Raw genomic sequence first — 22,274 nt, 5'->3', positions numbered from 1 at the left:
ATGTTAATATGACAGCAGCCTGTGGGGGGGGGGGGGGGGGGGACTGTAATCTGTTTCCTTAAAGGACAAAGACTTATGCATATAGCATGAAAAAAATTCTTAAATCTAAGCCTCGTTTAGACCTGCTCAATTTCTCATCAAGTAGAAGAAGGTTTTTATCAGATTAAGAAACAAGCAATGATGATAATTGCTATCACTGTTCCTAAGAATGAGAACAATAGAACTCATTCAATTTCCACTACAATGTCTAGATGAGTGTCAGCTATGTCTGATAACTTGGCCAATTAGCTGGACCGGGATCTTGCAAAGTGCAGAGGGTTTACGTCCAGTGTGATGAGTCTGTGGACGGCAACAGTACAGCATAGCCTTTGGTTTCCACAAGAGAAGAACTCCTGACACATCTGCCCTAACAGACAACTACAAGAGGAGTTGAAATGTATAACACGGTGAAGGACTTTTTGTGCAGAAAAAGGTACCATTAGAAAAGCCAGTAGCAGTGACTGCAGACAGGTTTCATCACTCACTGTAAGCTGTAAAGCTGACGCAGACTTTCCAAAATGTCTGCATTACTGCTGGGTCATTCACCAGTAGGCCTTATGTGCAGAAGTGATTGGCTCTGGACACATAATGATTCCTATTGTGAAAATCATAAAAAAAACCTCAGCTGCAAAGCAAAACAGAACAGGATTTTTAAGGTGCTATTGGTGGAGATGTCTGCTGAATATGGTGAATAAGAATATGGTGAATCTGAACTTGTATTCTTGACTGACATTACTGGAAAACTAAACCACTTGATCTGCGAGCTGCAAGACATTGGCAAAACTATATTTTTTTATTGACCAGCCTGCCTGAGCCAGTGTTTTTCTTGTGGGGATCTTTTCTGCCAGGGCTTTCCAGCTTGGTCAGTGGATGTTGCTGCAGTTGTCTCCCTTGCTGGGACAGCTGGAGTTAAACATAGCAGCCTCACGGCTGTGAAGTGGACCCCGTTGCTGTCCCAGTCTGGGTGAGCACTGTGGTGATGTTCCAATGTTCAGGCTGGCTCCTGGTATGAAGAGATTCCCAATTACCATTTCCTAACCGCAGAGCCAAGGATGTGTTTACATGTTTAGGTCAAAAATGTGATGAACAGCTTCATGTTGTCTATTGATGTAAGTTTAAACCTAAACATGTTTCCCTGTTACTAATCCAGTTGATGTGGTTCTCCACCTGTGTCTAGGTGATAGAAAAGCATTTTTTTATATTTAGAGCTCTAAGCAAACAAACAGTTGTCTATATAAAAGAGCTTTTACAATTGTGCACTTTTAGCAGGTCTCTGAATACATGTGACCAATGTATAATGGATTTTCACAGACTTTGTTTAAAACTGAAGGTGACAGAGACTTTGGAGAAGTGGCTACATTATTCTGGACTTCTTTGTTTCATCCACAGAAGAGTAAAATATGTGATTGATTTTGAAAAGCTGCTGAAAAATGTATCTTTTTAAAATTGCAATTTCTAATTTGGGTTTTACATTTTGTGTTCCATTTTTTGTGATTTTATTAGAAAGATTTGTTATTTATTTGGTGTTTAAAGGTGGTACATATTGTATATACACAATCTTCTTAGAGACATTTGCTATATGTTGTGTTTGTTGTCATTGTAGTTTAATTTTATTGGATGTATTGAAAGGAAATGAAAAGAAGTTGCAGCATTGATTAAAAAAAGCATAAAAGAGACATTTACTGTCTGATGTTACATCTGTAGGAGTGTACTGAGGCTGGGTTTTGTTTTGGAGCACATTCATATGTTTTGTTTGTAAAAAAAAAAAAAAGATAAAATATAAAGTTAATTGTATTTTGGATGAATAAAAAAGCAATGATTAGTGCTAAGGATGTATAAAAGACAAACAAAACAAAGGAAAATGCTGTATTTTAGGGTTGAACTAGGCTTTCTAACTGTTCTACTTTCTGTCTGCCACTCCTGGCTAATTTACATGTGAGCACACAGCCGGGGGTTGGGGGGGGGGGGGGGGGGGGGCTAACTCCACTCCTGCAGCAGGGGAGACTGATGAAAAGCTTGAGGATGTAAGATTGAATAAATAAAATCCTACAGTTGACCAGTTCATTTTATAAATGTAAATATTTTTTATTTTGGTGCTGATAAACTAAACAGAAGTTATGATAAAAATATTTGCTTGAGTCAAAATGTCCCAAAATTTGCTTTTAGCACAATAGGGTGATTAAGGTGGTTAAATGTTTCTCGTACGTATAGTTCTGCTTTTCAAACGTGGAGCTTTGTAGGACGCATCTAATTCTGAAATCTCAGCTTCCTGAGACAAACGGCTGATTTCCTATAAAGCTTGATTATATGACTGCAACGGAATCGACCACTTCCTGTTTGGCAGTGCCTTACGCAGGCACCGTCAGATGTGCAGCCATGAAACTTGAGATGATGAGAGAAGAGCCTTCTGAGTATCTCCAGTTTTAATTTCATGCACATCAGAAAAAGCACATAGAAAATACAGGGCAGAATGTGCCCCATGCAATAACTAGGTGGCGCTATAGAGCTCGTCCAAAGTTGTCATATCCATGGGTTCAGAATGGAAGCTTCATCATATCCATTGAAATTCAGTGAGATTGGACAAGGAATGTGCACATGAGAGCAACATTTGTCTGCATGGCGAGACGCCCAACTTTGCCGCTCTGTCAAGACCACACACCTGCATTGAAAGTTATGGCTTTTTAACAGAGTAAACTTCAATGGTTTTTCAACAGGTGGACGTCATTTTGAGGTGTGTCGGCTCATCCTACTTGGAGCAGTGATGCTCCAAGTAAAACATGTCATTTCCTGTTGCCAACAGGTGGCGCTACACCTGTTTCGGATTTTTCGACTGCAGATGTGTTCAAAGTCAGACTACAATCATGCACAACAAATTTGGATCAGATTAGATTATTTATGGCTGAGTAATGGCCATTTTTCTTTTCATGGCGTGATTTCGAAACGACCTCAAATTTTGACGCGCCGCCACGGTCACAAACAACCATAAAAACTTAAAAGCTTCGCAATTTAATATTGGACATGTGTTTAGTTTACAAAACCAAAGTTTGGAGTCATTGTTCAAAAATCTCTAGGAGGAGTTCGTTCTAGAACGAGGCTTGCAAATGACCAAAATACACCAAAAATGACATATTGACACCAATATAGCAGACTTCCTGTGCAACTGACAGCTTGGTACCAAGAGACTTTTTTGTAGGTTTTCATCTGATGAACATGTCCTGTAAAAATCAAGCTTGTATGTTAAAGAACATGGCGGGGCTCTCAAAAACAAACATGGTAGGTGGCGCTATTGAGCCGTTTTTGTTCACCCATGCAAGTGCTGTATATCTAAGTTGGAGATATTTATGAGGCATCTCATTCTGAAATCTCAGCCTCGTGATACAAACGGCTGATTTTTTATGAATTTTTAATTATCTGACTGCAACGCAATCAACCACTTCCTGTTTGGTGGTGGCTTGCGCAGGCACCGTCAGGTGTACACCCATGAAACTTTAGACGATGAGAGAAGACCCTTATGAGTATCTCCTGTTGTAATTTTATGAATGTCGGACAAAGCAAAGAGAAAAGATAGGTCAGAATGTGACATAAAATGTATTTGTCAATATCTAGGTGGCGCTATGGAGTTCGTCCAAGATTGTCATATCCATTGGTTCAGAATGAAAGCCTCATCACCTCTATTGAATTTCAGTGAGATTGGACAAGGAATGTGCACGTGAGAGCAACTTTTGTGTGCATGGCGAGACGCCCAACTTCACCGCTCTGTCACGACCACACCCCCGCATTGAAAGTTATGGCTTTTTATCAGAGTAAACTTCAATGGCTTTTCAACAGGTGGACATCATTTTGAGGTGTGTCGGCTCATCCTACTCGGAGCAGTGATGCTCCAAGTAAAACATGTCATTTCCTTTTGCCAGCAGGTGGCGCTACACCTGTTCTGGATTTTTCCACTTCTGATGTGGTCAGGGTCAGACTACAATCAGGCATATCAATTTTGGATCAGATTGGATTTTGCATGGCTGAGTAATGGCCATTTTTCTTTTCATGGCGTGTTTTCAATATGACCTCCATTTTCGACGCGCCGCCACGGTCACAAACATCCGTAAAAACTTAAAAGCTTCGCAATTTAACATCGGACATGTGTCTAGTTTACAAAACCAAAGTTTGGAGTCATTACTCCAAAATCTCTAGGAGGAGTTCGTTCTAGAGCGAGGCCTGCAAATGTCCAAAATGAAGCAAAAATGACATATTGACCTCAATATATCAGACTTCCTGTGCGAGTGACAGGTGGGTCCTTTCAGACTTTTTTGTAGGTCTCCATCTGAAGAACATGCCCTGTAAAATTCAAGCTTGTACGTTAAAGCGTATGCGGGGCGTCGGGACAAAAGTCACTGTAGGTGGCGCTATCGAGCCGTTTTTGTGCGCCCATGCCAATCTCCTATAAAATACGAAATTTTTCGCGACTCCTGATGTGTGTGCCAAATTTGGTGAGTTTTGGGGTATGTTAAAGGCCTCAAAAAGGCGACTCTTCCGGTAGAATAATAATAATAATAATAATAATAATAATAAACATTCGAATTACAATAGGGTCCTTGCACTCCGTGCTCGGGCCCTAATCGGGCCCTAAAAATGATCACTTTATTACCGTCTCAATGAATATAAGAAAAATATCAAAAGATTTATGATAACTAGGCTGCTTTGTCGTACGATAGCTCCTGCTAGGCTACTACTAGCTCCGCCGCAGAGCTCTTTGATGTATGCCGGCATTTGGGCAGCTGGCTGGTCTATTGACAGACAGCTGATATTGTAGTTTAGGGTCGAATAGGAATAATAATATTCAGGACTTGTATTTTATTAACTTTAGCAAAACTTTAGCAGTCAGTATCTTTACATTCGAAGGCTATTAGGTTACATGCTAACTGACTAGCCGATCATTTCCTGTTATTAATTTACGTCATAGATTTACAGCAGATACCTTCACATTTCTGTCTGTGTGTGTCTCATTACATTGCATTGAAGACACGGAGGATGTTTAGAGAACAGATTTATTTATTTCAAAAAGCACAAAGCATCCATCGTATTCACGTTCATTCACATGATGATGATCTGGGGTACGCCCTCAGTCATCTTGCTGCAAAAGCCGCTTCCTGCCGCTACTTCCGTGTCTCTGTGAGCATTCAATATGGGTAAAAATAAAAGCAAGAACGGTCGATCTGTTATTGTCTCGATGAAAATCTGAAAAATATCATATTAAGCTGGCTGCTTCGCCTAATGCACTTACCTTTAGCTCGTAGGATAACAACAATAGCAGTACGTCATGTTTCCCAGCATGCTTTGCAGCCAATCATTGGCCAATCATTGGTCTTGTTGTTAAACTTTGGTCACAGGGACACGGTGATTGGCCAATGATTGGCCGCTAAGCATTCTGGGAAACGTGACGTACTGCTATTGTTGTTATGCTACGAGCTAAAGGTAAGTGCATTAGGCGAAGCAGCCAGCTTAATATGATATTTTTCAGATTTTCATCGAGACAATAACAGATCGACCGTTCTTGCTTTTATTTTTACCCCTATTGAATGCTCACAGAGACACGGAAGCAGCGGCAGGAAGCGGCTTTTGCAGCAAGATGACCGGAGGGCGTACCAGATCATCATGTGAATGAACGTGAATACGATGGATGCTTTTGTGCTTTTTAAAATAATTAAATCTGTTCTCTAAGCATCCTCCGTGTCTTCAATGTAATGTAATGAGACACACACAGACAGAAATGTGAAGGTATCTGCTGTAAATCTATGACGTAAATTAATAACAGGATAAATGATCGGCTAGTCAGTTAGCATGTAGCCTAATAGCCTTCGAATGTAAAGCAACTGACTGCTAAAGTTAATAAAAGACAAGTCCTGAATATTATTATTCCTATTCGACCCTAAACTACAATATCAGCTGTCTGTCAACCGACCAGCCAGTTGCCCAAATGCCGGCATACATCAAAGAGCTCTGCGGCGGAGCTAGTAGTAGCCTAGCAGGAGCTATCGTATGACAAAGCAGCCTAGTTATCATAAATCTTTTGATATTTTTCTTATATTCATTGAGACGGTAATAAAGTGATCATTTTTGTTTTTCATGTTCCTTTTTTGAACGAGTGTGGGTCACAGAGACACGGAAGTTACCGCTGAAAGCGGCTTTTGCCGGCGTACAGAGAGCATATCCGCGTGAATGACTTATGACGTGAACAATTATTGCGTTCGAACGGATTAATTATTGCGTTCGAACGAGTTAATCATTTCGAGGTAACGCAATAGTATTTTGAGGGAACGCAATAGTATCTTGTGGGAACGGAATAGTATTTCGTGCGAACGAGATAATAATCTGTGGGAAAAAGATATATTTTTATATCTTAATGTCAGGACACGGGCTCCGTAGTTTTCTTCACATGAAGCCTAAAGAAATGTCCTCAGAATGATGGAAACAGTTTTTCTGCAGCTTGAAGCTGTTCTGGAAGATTTTCTTCTTTAGTGCAGAGAAATCTCTCATTTGATGAGACGGAGGAACTGCAGCAACGTTTCCTGGAAAACCTCCACATTTCACTGAAACCATGTTGGAACTTTGTCCATGAGGTCACATGGTCTGGAAGAAGCCCCAGTTCCAGCTGACAGAAGTCTGCTTCTGATCCATCAGATCTACCTAGCAACAGAAGCAAAGCTTCACGTGTTGCAGCAACAGTTTCCATGTTTGGGAGGATCTTCTGAAGAACAGCTCAGTTCCAGATCACATCATGATGTTTGATGTTTTCTTCATTCCAGGAAATCATCTGTGTCTCCTTTGATCTGTGCTGAGTCAGCACTTTGACTTCTTTTCAACTTTAGATCCATCATTTACAATCAAGGATTTATTGACAGAAAATAAAGAGTAAATGTATTTCTCATCCAGCAGTGATTGTAAGTCTTTTATTTTGAAATTCCTCAAGGATGATCATCATGGTGGGATTTCTAGATCTGCATGAACTCATCCTGAATCCAAAAGACACTGGAGCATCAAAGAATCCAACCCATCTCTGCCAACATGAGGCTCTTACTTTGAAAAGTCTCAGACTTCCTGCAGGGAAACAGGCTTTCTGCTGCTGCACTGACAGATGTGCACGAGCTTGAAAGAGCTTCCTGACTGAGGAGCTGCAGACTTTCTCCTGCAGAGCAGCAGCTGACTTCAGCGTCGTCATGGGAACACAGTCTGCTGCTGCTTCTGGAAACGTCTTCAAGGCTGTGGTGGGACTTGTTGGTCTGGAGGACAGATTCTGGGAGCAAATGCTGCTTCAGCTTCAAGCTTCAGCTCTTTTCTTCTGGCAGAGCTTAGAAGAAATGGAAACCTCCTTTGTTCTGACTGTTTGCTCCAAATCCCAGATTCAGGAATTCCTCCAAGAAGTTCAGCTCAGAGATCATCAGCAGAGAAAAGCCTGAAGTTCTGATGACAACAGAACATGATCAATATTATTGATCCACATGGAATCCAGAAGAAACTCTGAGGTGAAGACATGAAGACACAAGCTTCAGAGACATGAGGACAAGTCAGAGTGGATTCATTCTGGACTTTCTTCTCACATCTTTGTCTTTGATCCTTCAAATCTTCTGAAATCTGATCATCCATGGATTGTTTTTGTGGATCAGATCCAGAGTTGCTGAAAGTTCTGCTGCCCTCTGCTGGTCAAAGTGTCCAAACAGCAGACAGGAGATTCTCTGGGATTCCTTGGAGTCCAGATTCTCCTGGATGTGAACAGTCTCTGCTTCTGGAACAGAAGAGTCCTTCTCAGAGCAGCATTGAGGATCTGTTCTGTCCGGCTGAGAGCGCTCCCTGCTGGTGGGAGACAGAAGCACATCAGCTGCTTTTCTTTGGCCGTTCAGAAACAGTCTGGAGACTCTAAAAAACCTCCACTTCCTGCAGAGCATCATGTTTGATCCTCTTCCTTCAGAAACGGCTCCATTGTTCCATGGCTCAGCAGTTTGACTAAAGCAGCTGAGAGTCTGGATGCAAACAGACCTCAGCAGCTCATCCAGAACGCCATGACAGAAGCACATGCAGCAGCACGTGCACGCTCCCAGAGAGCAGCAGCTGATCCAAGTCCTGAGACCTTTCTGTTCTGCTTGGAGCACACTTCAACATGAACTTCATTTCCCATCATTCCATCTGTCAGGAGAGAACAGCTGCAATCAGCTTCCTTCAGGAATGACTGCAGGTAGAAGGATCTTTCATTCTTCAGCACCACCAGGACCCACATCCAGCCCATCAACAGCCAGAACATCAGTGACATCAGCGTCTGATCTTCATCATCATCATCATCAAAGGACCACCTCTACCTTTTTACAATCTGATGGATTTCAGTCTTTCTGCAGCTTCTTAACAAGTGGATTGTCAAATATTTTCATTTCCTGTTTTATGTTTTAAACGTTGAAGAAAAATATTTTCAGTTTCAAAAAGATGAGACTAATAAAGTTATTGGAAAGACCCTGTCTGCTGCAGGAACTGTACAGGTGCATTGTGGGTAATAGTGTTCTGTTTGGGATATTTGCTGGATTCTGGATGTTGACAGTTGTGTTGTTCTTGATTGTTTAGCGTTGTGGTTTGGATGTTTGTTGTTATTTGTAGCACAGCTGAGTAGGTTCTTCATAGACAACATGTTGCTCTGCCAATGTGCCTTTGGGCCAACTTGATTGGGCTGTTTGGAAGAATAATGAGGAGAAATGAGAGTCTCCATCAGATCATGTTTCTGCTGTTTTTCAGAATCTGAACCTGAAAGCTGTCTGTCATATTTATGCAGCCTTTTTCAATAGAAACTGATCCAAACTGCAGATTCTATTGATTTCTCCATCAGATTTATGTCTAGGGGTGTAACGATTTGCTAACATCTCAGTTCGGTTCCATTCAGAGTTTCATAGGGCTCGGTTCAGTACGGCTGTTTAACAATCTGTCTGATATGAACTTCTATTTTATGAATTATTATTTTATTGTTATGTATGGTGTGTGTTTGTGTGACTTTTTATCTTCCACTATGAAGCAGCATGGCGTGTCCATTTGAATAGGATTTAGTGGCACTTAACCTAAGGTGTAACTTTGGTGCTGCTGTTAGATCAGCACCGCAAGGGATTGTGGGATACCATTCCCTTTGCCTGTCTGGACAGATTGTTCCTGCTCTGTTCTTACCATCTTCCTTCATCTCAAGGTCGTCTCCTCCAAAACTAAAACCATGTCTACAGGAAGAGCTGAAATGATACATAATGAGACTTCAAAATAAAAGTCCTTCCTTTTTACTGTATTGCATCAATGACCAATTGAAAATAGAAATGCATCAAATAAGTAACAATAGATTTAACTTAAAAATGGTTAATCTACAACACTAAACACATTTTATTTAGGAAAACAATATTTGATTAACTTTATCAATCTCTTTAGTATCCCAACATTCTGGAAACATTTTTGCAGGTTTACTTTGAAAAGACTAACCTGTTCAAAAGATAAAACAGATCAAAGTAAAAATATTTATATATTTTTTTATATACTGCTCATTTACCTGTACTGCTGCCGCAACAAGGAAATTTCCCCTTTGTGGGACTAATAAAGGAATATCTTATCTTATCTTAAAAACACATCATAAAAGCTGCAAATGCTGAATTCATCTTCTCAGACCAAATCTGGATTTCAAAGAGACTCTAAGTCAGACTGAAGTTGACAGATGTCTGTGGAGCAGAACCTCACTGCTGCACTCAGACTGATGATAAAACTACAGAGAAGCCGTTTGTTTGCTTCAGTCTTCTTCACAGCTTCTGATGGAGCTCTGTGATCTGACCTCAGTCCTGAGTTCAGCAGTCAGAACTGGACCTGTAGAGTCCAGCTTTGGAACCAGCAGAGAAGCAGCAAACAGCAGAAACCCAGACTGTGGGAAAGACTCCACACTTCTGACTGATGTTCACGTCCATTTTATTATTCACAGTAAAGACTGGAACAGAACACTGAGAACCAAAAAGAACAGAGGAACAGTTCTAATGTCTACTAGAAAACAGGAATCCCAAGAACACCAGCCTCTTCCTTCATTCATTTAGGAGAAAATCCTTTCCTAAAGAAATTCTTTGCTCATATGACCCCAAAAAATATAAACTGTAGTCACTACTTTTTAAAACTATCACCGATCACATAAAAAGTGTTTGAATTGAACCAAATATTCCCAGTGTTGTCATGGTAACACAGGCAAAGACGACATACACATTGTATCAGCATAAACTACAATCACAATTAAGCTGTTCAAGAGATGAAGATTAAACCAGGATCATCAAAAACAACACATTTGTATTTACAGGTCCATCTATTAAAAAAAGCAAATTGAAATTTAGCAGATTTAGTTGGATTCTGATGGTTGTAGCTTATAGATGACAACCCCAAAAAGGTGTATGAGAAAGATGTTCTCAGGACACATCAGATGTTAGAAAACTCTTCATTTATTTCCATTCAATGTTCACTTCTGCCTGTAAATCAAACTGTAAATCTAACTGTAAATGACTGCATCAAATCGGATCGAAATTGGATCATCAAAAACAACAAACAAATAAAAAAACAAACAATAAAAAAAACCCAGCAATCTCTGACCACATTTGTGTTGCCAGGGGACAACAGCTGATTGTGTAGACAATACATTAGCGGATTGTTTCGGGCCCAGAAGTTTTGGGAAGCAGTCCACAAAAATAGTATCAGGCATGCCTCTCACTGGGTGCAAGTCCATGTTTGTCAAAAAAAGAGATTATGATAAGAGAATGATAAAACAAACTGACAAAAACAAGTGAGCTAATTAAGAGCCAAAGTAGGCTAACTGGCATCTGACTGTTAAAATTAGAAAAAGGTCATAAGGTCATTAGGATCAGAAAACCCAACTTGGTTTTTCTGAAATTTTCTGCAGGAGCTGCTCTGTTACAGCTTTATCTACACACCCCAAAATGTGGTGGAATGGATTTTTTCTATTGCATTGTTGTTCATAAACCACACTGCCTCTTGTTAAGGACATCACTGCTGTGACATCAAGGATGGTAGTGATTATATCTAAACATTTGATCAATGTTCTATATTTACATTACATGAATAAATTAATGCCACAAAAAATTAAAAGCATGTAAACTTCATCAGTGTTTGATTGCTTCCATTGTGCAGGCATCTTCTTTTCCTGACATTCTATCTCTAGTTGTAGAAACTATGCATACACATTTTTGTTTTCAATCGAGGGACTCGATATCAATGCCCTGAAACTGCAACGTATTTTGAAGTAATCCAACAAGACAAATTTCTTGTTCAAAATCATAGTAAAAAGAAAGAAAAGTAATATTCAAAATAGTAATTTTATACTAAAAACTAAATGTTCTGTTTTATTATTTCTTTTTAAAGCATTCAAAATGTACTTTATCAGCATACATTTTAATCAGGCAGTTATCTAACCCTGTAGCATGATTTAAACTGCAAGCTATCATCTACAAGGTGGAACATGGGAGCAGCTGCAGAAAATTCAAGATGAATTAATCCATGATTCACAAGTGGAGGAAGCTAGAAAACAAACTCCAAAAGTCAAGATGACGCAGCTAAATTTCTGTGAAAACAAGGCGACTCGATTGATTAACGATCAGCGAACTGTTTGAAGACGCTTCTCTGAGGGCAGTAACGCTATTAACAGAGACAATATTCACCACCTTATGAAACGCCATCATCTTTCCATCCAGGCTAGGATTGCAATGCTGCAGCGACTTCCAGCGGACTACAATGAAAAGCTGTTCATCTTCCACTCCTAGTGCAGTAGAAAGATCGTTGACAAACACCTCCAGCCCAGCCACATCACCAACATGGACGAAGCGCAGCTGACTTTTAACATCCTGGTGAGTCATAATGTCCAGAAGAACGGGAGCAGGGCGGTAGGATATGTCCAACAGGGCAGGAAACGTCAACTTTTGTTGTTTTGGGAGGCAGCGCCGGGCGAGTTATGCCACACTTTGTGAATGGATTGTAAAAGCTTGGGCTAACATTTCTGCATGGACTGTTCTTCGAGCTTTGACAAAAGCCGGCATCATTCATGAGGAGCCAGACGGCCACCAGAAAGACTCTGACAATGACGAAAGGGAACCTGGCGTGTTTGATAGAACTTTAGCCCAGCTGTTCATGTCAGATAAAGAGGATTAGGACTTTGATGGAGGTTTGGATCCTCTTTTATGACTGAAAAAATGAAAAGTAAATCATAACCAACTCCCGCTGCCTTTTTAAACACACACTGAGTGTGTGTGTGTGTGCTGAAACCGCTGTGTTGGCGCCCACGCGTGTGCAGGAAGCAGGGGGGGAGCCCTCAGTGCAAGCGAGTGCGTGAGCGTGCATTCTGTTTGTGTTACTCGGTTACAGAGAACATAAATAATTAACATTTCCTCTAAAAGAACGGAGACTGGTTCTTTTATTAACCCGCTCTGGAGGCTCTGAGAGTCCAAACAGGGAAGTGAACCCTGAAGGAAGATCCCCCATCGTCCCTGGAGAGGATCTCCCTTGGGTCTTTCGACCACAGTCAGAAACAACGCAGTAACGGTTCAACACTAGCAGGTGTGTTTTACTGGTATGTGTCAACTTACCCGTGCCTTAAAACCCGGTGCACCTTTTGTATGTATTAAATACAGAAAAAACTAACCATAACTGAGACTGTGTCCTATAACCCAGTGCGCCTTATGGTCATGAAAATACAGTACTGTGGTTTCACGACCATAGGGCGCACACGGATGGTAGGGCGCGGTCTCAGTCATGGGGGATTTTCCCGTCTTTAACACATACAAGAGGTGCACTGGGTGTTAAGGCGCGGGCACGTTAATGCCCTGTTCGGGCCCTCAGAGTTTCTAGAGTGGGTTAATAAAAAAATCCAGACTCTGATTTTTTTAGAGGACACTTTTTTTGTTACTGTTCTCCCTCCCTAACTGAACGCAAACTGAATGGTCGCTCACTTGCGCGCTCTTGTCTCCCTTCCTCCTTATCCTACACAAGAACTAAACACACAGCACACACAGACGCCGCCGTGCCCGCTTCTCCTTTCTTACTTTCTATATGTGCTAGAAAACGCTACTCCTTTCAGCACATACACACATATAGACACAGACTTGCGCTGCACGTCTCCTTTCTTCATGTGTGCTAGCCAAAACCTGCACCTTTCAGCACACACAGAGACTTGCCCCAGTCTGTCTCTGCATTTCTCCTCCAACGAAAGCATGAATTTTTTAACCAGCCCCGTTACTACCATAATGCTGCCGCGACACAAGTGGAAGGAGAGCTGTTCCTTTTCACCCCTCCATCCACTGCTGCTCCTTGCTCATTCTTAAAGACGTACAACAGTGTGGCGAGCCGGGCGTTGGTCCCGCCTTTAGCCCCTAAGACTCATGGGAAAAGGGGGATCGCGGATGTAAATTTCCTCATCATAACTGAGGGATGTAATGTTGATTATATGGTTACTGTTAGTAATTTTATGTATGATACCTAGATTGTCAATAAGTAAAAAAAAAATTGAAAAAAAATCAAATAAAAAACCCATAACTGAGGAACTTGTGAACAGAATAGAGGTCCATGCTGTTTCAGATGTGGGTGTATGTGGATACATGAGTTTGAGTCAAGGCAGTACTTGTCCACAGTGTGTTTATGAGCCATGCTCACATTGGGAGTCAGGACGCGCTTTGTCGTGGCAGCGGCTTATATTCTGATGCGGCTTTTGTACGTACAAAAATAATTAAGCACATTAAAATAGGTGGGTGCGGCCTGTAATCGGGTGCGCTTTATAACTCGGAATTTACGGTAATGCTTCAAATTTACAATATGTACTCTCGACTTTGGAACTAGTTTAATTTATCTTTCAGTTATGATACGCATTTCTCAAATTAAAAATCTGTTCTTTTATTCTTTTTTTAAAGCTGATTCATATTTGACCCAATAATTTTACATTTTTTCTTCAGTTGAGAATTTTCATTAGATACATTTTTTATTAGAAAAAGGTTTCACTTATATATGAGATTTCATGTGTCTTTTGAAATTAGATAAATAACTAAAACTTTTATCACATTCTTTACAAGAAAAAGGCTTTTCTCCTGTATGAATTATCATGTGTGATTTGAGATTAGAACCATCATGAAAACTTTTTTTACATTTTTTACAAGAAAAAGGCTTTTCTCCTGTGTGAGTTCTCATGTGTGTTTTGAGATGAGATACATGACTATAACATTTATCACAATATTTACAAGTAAAAGGCTTTTCTCCTGTGTGAGTTCTCATGTGTATTTTGAGATGACATAAAAAACGAAAATATTTTTTACATTCTTTACAAGAAAAAGGCTTTTCTTCTGTATGAATTCTCATGTGTGTGTTGAGATGAAGTACATCTCTAAAACATATATCACAATATTTACAAGAAAAAGGCCCTTCTCCTGTGTGAGTTCTCATGTGTATTTTGAGATCATATTCATCTCTAATACATTTGCCACAATATTTACAACTAAAATGCCTTTCTCCTGTGTGAGTTCTCATGTGTCTGTTGAGATGAGATATTTGATTAAAACTTTTCTCACATTCTTTACAAGAAAAAGGCTTTTCTCCTGTGTGAGTTCTCATGTGTCTTTTGAGACTAGATATTCGACTAAAACCTTTATCACATTCTTTACAAGAATAAGGTTTGTTTTCTGTGTGAGTTCTCTTGAGAATTTTAACTTGAGACAATTGATGAAAGTTTATACCATATTTTTTACAGACTCTTTCAGAATCCGTTTTCTGTTGGTCTGTATCTCCATCTGTAGTTGATGTTGATTCTTCATGTTGGTTTCCTTCTTCATCCTGACTATCAGTTACATTAAAGCTCTGCTGATTGTTTAGATCTGCTTCACTCTTCTCATCTTCCTCATACGTAGGAATCTCCATCAAGGTATCAGTCTCCTGCTTCAGATCAAGCTGATCTTCATCCTGACTGATGCAGAGTTCCCCTGGTTCCTCTTTAATCTGTGGAAGAACTAGTTCATCCTGTTCTTCTTTAAAGTGTGGAGATTCTTGTTCCTCATGCTCCTCTTTAATCCGTGGAGGTTCTCGTTCGTCTTGCTCTTCTTTATAATGTGAAGGTTCTTGATCCTCCTGCTCTTTTTTATAATGTGGAGGTTCTTGTTTCTCATGTTCCACTCTGAAGTTCTTCTGTTGGTTGCAGAGATCCTCTTCAGTCATCCAATGCTGGGGGAGGACTGCAGCAACACAAGAAGGAATCCTTTTATACTTAATTTTTTTTTAACATTGTTATGCACCAAGAAAAATCTAAACCACCTCAAAAGTATTTCAGTTTAATTTTTTTAATTCACCCCCCCCCCCCCCCCCCCCATTCTCTGAACTCACTGAATCCTTTTCAGAGTCATGGGGATCTTCAATGATTTACAAGCTACTGTTGGGCAAAAGCAGGGCACGGCCTGGACAGGTTGCCAGTCTACCGGAGGACAGTGAGGACAAGATTATATCATGTTGTGCAGAGCTTCAGAATTCTTGTGATCCTTTTGATTGTAACTGTGTAAAAACATTGAAAAATTAAAGTGCTGCTCTTTTCTAAATTCCTTTTTTCTTCTTTAACTATGCGATGAAATTTGAAACAGTGATGAAAACTCTAATGAGACACCTCATAAATGTCCATGGATCAGAGCTGCAGCTTTGAAACCAGCAATTCGTCCTATCTGTTGAACAGCAGTTTAAAAGGAAGAAACGCTGAAGTCTAGCCAAATCATTCCTGCTCATGAAGTCCACACAGATGCTGAGGGACACTGACCAGTGGTGGTAAATGAGCAGAAACGCTGGAAATGTTCACAATCGGTGGGCATACTTAAATGTGGAGAATACATTCATCTGCCCACACAAAATCATCCACTGCTTTACTGCATTTCACTATTAGACTGAACCAATGCAAACTTTCTGCATTGAAAGGACAAATACACTGAGTTGTGTGTTTATAGCAGGGGTGTCCAAACTACAGCCTGCGGATCTGTTTTTATTGGCCTACAGCAAATTTTGAAAATATAATGAATATGGCCCGCATATGGCGCATGAGCTCAACTCTGTTGCATTTCTCAGTTTCCACACTAAATGGAGTCGGTCACAGAAAGGTGTTTCTCTTCTAAACAAAATTAAGCAAAGAAGAATATTTACCACGAGTCACCTGAGGCCTGTTGCACAAAAGTAGAATTAAGACATCCGGGATAAATGACTAAGCTGAGCTCAATGAATCCATAACATGTGCGTCCAGGCTTAATTGGTTGCACAAAGACCAAGCCAGGATGAGCAGACACGGATTCATCAAGCCAGGTGAAACCAATCCTGGATAGGTGCGCGCTCACGGCTCACTCAAATAGACAGATCACAGATGAACTGATTTACCATGGCAACTAGAGCAGCGTACTTTTCCCCGTCTGAAGCACAAATCCTCATGGAGGCATACGAGGAGGTAAAAGATATAATTAAGAAGAAAGGCAACACTGCCACAGTGATAAAGTTTACCTGCTTTGTTTTGTCCTTATTCAATAAAGGAACATAATGTTACACATTGTGTTTTTATATTCATATAGAATGTGTATTTGTTTATATGACAGAGTTCTAGGGCCCCACTAAGGAAAAAGGATAAAGTCATAAATTTATGAGGCTGGTTCTTTCTGCAGAAAACAACATATTCTTTTGACAGTTTTGATAGTTATGACAATGTGATACTTCATATTCTGACACATCAGCATGTCTTCGTTTATGAAACCATACTGAAGTACAATTTCACCAAATGCCCCACATCTGTCATTTTAACAACTGTCCTCCTTTAAAACAACTGGTTACAATATTATGACTTGTCTTTTTTTCCCTCTGTGGCCCTAATATTGTATCATGTTACATGTAGCCTTATAGTCTATGGGAAACTGTAAATTATCTAATGATAGCAACATCATCTAAAACTCATTATTTATCCAAAATGATTGACATTAATGATCACAAACGTTTAAATAATGACAGTGGGTCTAGTTCTATGTAATAACAATGTATAGTGAGCAGTGAAATAACTATTGGTTTCCATTTGTGGCGACTGCTGACTGACATTAGGGATGAGATGAAATAGATCCTGGAATTTAGCCTGGTCTGGAGCAGGCTAGCTCCACAGAATAAATCTCCATGGTAACTTATACCATAACATATCCTCCTGCCCCCTATCCAGCTTTAGTGCAACCGGATTGGGGATCAATTGAGCCAGGATCACCAAGATATCCTGGCTTAATGCCGTATCCTACTTTTGTGCAACAGGCCCCTGAAATGGCAGCACTGAAGAAACGCAAGATAGCAAGTGAGAAGATTTCAAACACGGTGGGAAAATGAATATTTCTTTAAGGAAATCAACGGAAAGTGTGTCTGCTTGATTTGCACTGACGATGTTGCCGTAATGAAAGAGTATAAGCTCGTCGGCACTATGAGACCAAGCATCAGAGCAGCTACGCTTCGTACACAGGTGCTGTGTACAAAGAGTAGCTCAGATGTTGGCTAATATTGCTTGTTGGTCTGCCCAAAAAAATAACAAAGCATTAAAATATAATACTTTAATGAACATGACACTTATAGTATTTTGGTATAGTTCTACGGTACAGTATTGAACAATTAAAGACCCATCGCAAATTTGCCATTTTAGGAAGTCCTTGAAAAAGTTTATGCACACCAAACACACTAATGTTTTACAGTAATAAGCTGGTGGTCATTGATCTTCTGTTTCCTAGCCTATCTCTTTAAGGGGAGTCAGAGTCAGTGGTGCTGGTCCCTCAGGCCAGGAAACTAGACTGAGTCTTTGACCCGGTGCACCTAACTTTAATTCTTAGGTGCACCATGTTACCCCATGCAATCAGACTAAGTGTCAACACCTGGCCCCGCCCATATAGTGAAATGTGCATGTAAGTTCCGGGTCAATGGGTGCACTTCCTGCCTGCCGCTTCCTGCGCCCAGCTACTGTGGCCACACCAGGACGCCAGAAACTTTTGACAAAACCCTATTAGGAAACCTCAACGCTCCTGTGACTTAAAGGCCTTGTGAGACTTGTGAACGTCTACCCTTTCCTAGATACCTGCAACAGTGTCTGACTGGTACTCAAGTGGAGGTTAACTTGTGTTTAAAAAAAAAAAAAATTTTTGCTTTTGTTGTCACACTGTGTATATGCATGTGATTGGGGTGTTTTTGTTTTATTAATTAACCAGCTCTGTCCGCAGATGGGTTTGAGGCCCTTTGTGGTTTTATCCTGTGTTTTATTTGTTTTTTTCTTTTAAATTTGGAACCACGTCTCCATTTGGTTAAGTCCCTATTTTTGTTAGTGTTTGCCTGGACCGCTCGTGTTGCCACATTCGCAAACACAAAGCTATAAGTCTGCTCAGAGACATGGTTAAGTCGCATGGAGAAGCCGGTCGGTCCTGTTTGCGGTCTGAAGCCTTCTATAAACTTTCTTTGTATAACACATTTCAAGATAAAAATCAGAAAGTGCTTTACGCTAATACAAGGTAATACACAGTAAAACATAGAATATAAAAGGATAAAGAAAAAGCGATTCAAAAAACTTAGGACTTAGGACTGCGATCCGTCTCACACCTCTAGGGGAACGAGCTACAGAACTCAGGAGAACCGGGTCTAAAAGTATGTGTCCGGGCAGAGCTCGGACTGCCAACACACACACAGCGGCTTTGTTTGGGGCGGTGTGAGCTTTTCAAGCAGAAATGTTACTCATTCTTAAGAAACCGTTCAAACAATCACGTGGATTTGTGTTTCCAGTCGTGTCTCGACAAAATAAAGGCTGATGTTATTCCCACATATTTAACGTGCAGGCAGGATGCAGATTACAGAATTTCCCGCATGGATTCTATGTCCATCCAAACCTAATGTTGTTAGCGTGTTAGCATACTGCTAATCATGGCTTCTTTCCGGCTCAGTTTTTCAACAGAAGAAGCACTGACCACACGGATTACAATTAAAATGATAAGCGAACAGACGCTTCATAATAACCGTAACATTAATAAAAGCACGTTTAGAAGATCATCTCGTATATTACAGGGCTGATATATCTATGTATGTAGCCGCTCAGCAGAACACATATCCTCTTCCGGTTTTTCAAACCCTACTGCGCATGTGCAAATGATTTATTCCAACTGAAAGTGTGACCCATTTGAACATTTGTTATATTCTGAAAACATTTTTCTGGGCTCATGTACACGGTTGAATTCTAATTTGACCATTGATCCGATCAAGATATTTTGATCGGATTTAATGACATTTCTTATCACTTTTATGCTGACGATATTCAGCTTTATGTGTCTTTTAAACCCCAGGATGTTTTTAAAATACAGACTTTACAAAAGTGTCTGGATTCAGTTAAGAGCTGGATGAATCACAACTTTCTCCAACTCAATGAAGCCAAAACTGAGGTCCTAGTTTGTGCTCCTGACAGTTGTCTCCCCAAGATAATCCATGAGCTCGGCCCACTTGCTTCTTTTATCAAGCCCTCTGTCAGGAACCTAGGTGTAACTTTAGACCCGGTTTTATCCCTGGACTCCCATGTCGGGTCACTCGTTCGCTCTTGTTTTTATCATCTAAAAAACATTGCAAAATTGAGTCCAGTCGTGTCCCGTTCTGAGATGGAGATGCTCATTCACAGTTTTATATCCTCCCGTCTCGACTATTGCAACTCCATCTTCACATGTTTAAGTAAAAAATCTCTAGAACGGCTCCAGATTGTCCAAAACGCTGCTGCCAGGCTTTTAACCAATTCATCCAAGTTCTCACACATCACCCCGTTGTTAATGCAGCTGCACTGGCTCCCCATTCACTACAGAGTGCATTTTAAAATCCTGGTCTTAACATACAGAGCTCTTAATGACCAAGCACCAGTCTACATAAAAGACCTGGTGCAGCCATACACTCCCAGCAGGTCACTGAGGTCATGTGACCAGGGTCTGCTGGCTGTTAAGAGAACCCGTTTAAAAACTAAAGGAGACAGAGCCTTTGCCACGGTGGCCCCATCCCTCTGGAACTCTCTTCCTCTCAGCCTCAGATCTGTGGACTCAGTGTTTTCTTTTAAAAAGCAGCTAAAAACATATCTTTTTAAAATAGCTTTTTCTTAATTTCTTTTTAACATGTGTTTTTACTGTGTTTTACTGTTGTTTTATCGTGTTGTACTGTGAAGCACTTTGTGATTTTTATCTGGAAAGGTGCTATACAAATAAAGCTATATATATATTATATTTTGTTCATGTAACCGTGGCTTATGGTGTCTACTCGCAGTGTGGCGGGGGCGTGGCATCACGATGGTGTCTTTCCATCGTGACGTCTGTCAACCATCACGATGAACGATGGTTTCGTCCATCGGCACAACCCTAGAGTGTACGGCAGCAAAAGGTCTTTTATGTTGTTATGTTCTTATCCCGTTTTATCGCTTACAGGGTCAAGGGGCTGTTGGGCCCTACCCCAGCCAAAGGACTTCCAAAGGAGGAAGGGCTTCTAAAGGAGGCTGTGGACCAAAACTCCAGACCGCATAAGGCGGAAATACTGCTACGTAGTCCTGAGAAGCTGTGTAAAAGCATCAGGGGAGCACAAACCTCACAAAACTCTCTCCCCTGCAGCCAACACAAAGCTGCTACTGGTGTGTCTGTGTCTGTTAGCAGCCGGACACACCCTTCCACACATGGAAGGTTTTATTGTGCTGTAAGTTTTTCTCATGTGAAATTCACTGCATTTGTTACCGATTTAATGCTTTTAATCCACGTTACAGCCGCCGTTCCATTTCTATTAAAGCCCCAAAATGAAAGTCCCACCCCACTGCTTGACATGCAAACTTTAGCCAATCAGATCAACCAGAAAGGTTCCCGCCCCAAGTGACAGAAATGCCCCCTTAACACTGAGCGTAAATCCAGGTGAGGGCACAAAAGAGAAATGACCGAGCAAGATCACTGCTCAGTTAGGATTGTAGCCGTTCAGTTGTAAAATACGGGGTCGCTTGGTTAGAATTGGTTCACTCACTCAGTTCCTAAATATGCTCGCTTAGTTGACTTTATGCTCTTTTACTTTATGGCAGAGATGTAATCCCATAGGCAACCAAAAGAATTTAAATGTTTAGTCACATACCAACTACGTGTAGCTGAAGCTCCGGGTTCCAGCTGCTATCCAGCAGTCTGCGCTGACGACAGAGCTCCTCCTCGTTCTGGACGATGGTTCCTTCAGCAGCAGAAAGTTGTTCTCTGACAGAACCTTCCTGAGGTTCTGAAGACATGGTTCCTGCTCCGATCTTCAGCTCCAACTCCCACAAACACTTTTCTCCTGGTTGGAGATTTTCCTGAAAGTTCCTGTGATCCTGCAGGAGTCAGTTCTGCTCAGCCTGCAGACCAAACAGAAAAGACTCTGGAAGCTTCCACATGGGAAACTTCAAGACAAAGAATCCAAGCAACAACATCTGATTGGTTGACTTTTGGAGGGAAAGCTGCAACAGTCTTCTGTGATTGGTTCAGCCGTCCCTGCCCCCACTAGTCCACTGCACAGGGGGCAACATTCCAGGGGGGGTTGGTAATCTCCTCCTTCTATTGTTTCTGCCCCACTGGCTCTTTCAAAATAAAGGCTTGTAGTAGCAGAAACCTGAATGGAACATCAGAATGGACTCAAACTGCTGCTGGTTTCAAAGCCTCCTTCTCAACTTCCAGCTGAACTGTCCCGTTATGTTTAATTCTTTCTGCTTTTTTGATTCTTTCTGCACCATGAGCGAGAGGATGATGAGTTTATTTAGCAGATCTACTGCCAGAAAGTGATATGTCAACTATGGAGAAATGGTCAATGATTCCATGATGCAAATATAAATTGATGCTTTCATTTTATTGTTACAAAAATATCTGCAGGCTCAAACTTAGACATATGAGAGTTCAAGAAGTACAATGAATCAAGATTGAAAAACATTGAATTGAATTGGAGTAATATGACATTAAGTTAGATAAATGTGTAAATTTGAGTTGTAAAAACAATATTGAGTTGGATAAATTTAAGACATTAGGTTGAATACATTTATCTACATTACTTATTACCAATTGAAGTAATTCATTTAAGTTGGATTATTTATATATATATATGCGTCACAATAAAAATAAAAATGAGATAGAAACTCATATGTTTACTTTGTTCTTTTTCTCCAAGCAGAGTCT

At 40.6% G+C, this 22,274-nt stretch overlaps 1 long non-coding RNA gene across 1 annotated transcript; it reads right to left on the bottom strand.

The window, feature by feature from the left end:
- Positions 1-5,062: 5,062 nt before the first annotated feature.
- Positions 5,063-21,514, bottom strand: LOC144989551 (uncharacterized). Its single transcript, XR_013653799.1, has 2 exons — positions 21,214-21,514; positions 5,063-15,290 (listed from the first exon to the last, which is right to left on the bottom strand). It is a non-coding gene; the product is annotated as an uncharacterized LOC144989551 (long non-coding RNA).
- Between the last annotated feature and the right edge of the window lie 760 nt (positions 21,515-22,274).

This window comes from Oryzias latipes, chromosome 2, assembly GCF_053564925.1.
Source record: "Oryzias latipes strain Hd-rR chromosome 2, Olatipes_Hd-rR_3.1".
Classification (NCBI taxonomy): Eukaryota; Metazoa; Chordata; class Actinopteri; order Beloniformes; family Adrianichthyidae; genus Oryzias; species Oryzias latipes.
This window is presented reverse-complemented; position numbering and strand designations above follow the sequence as displayed.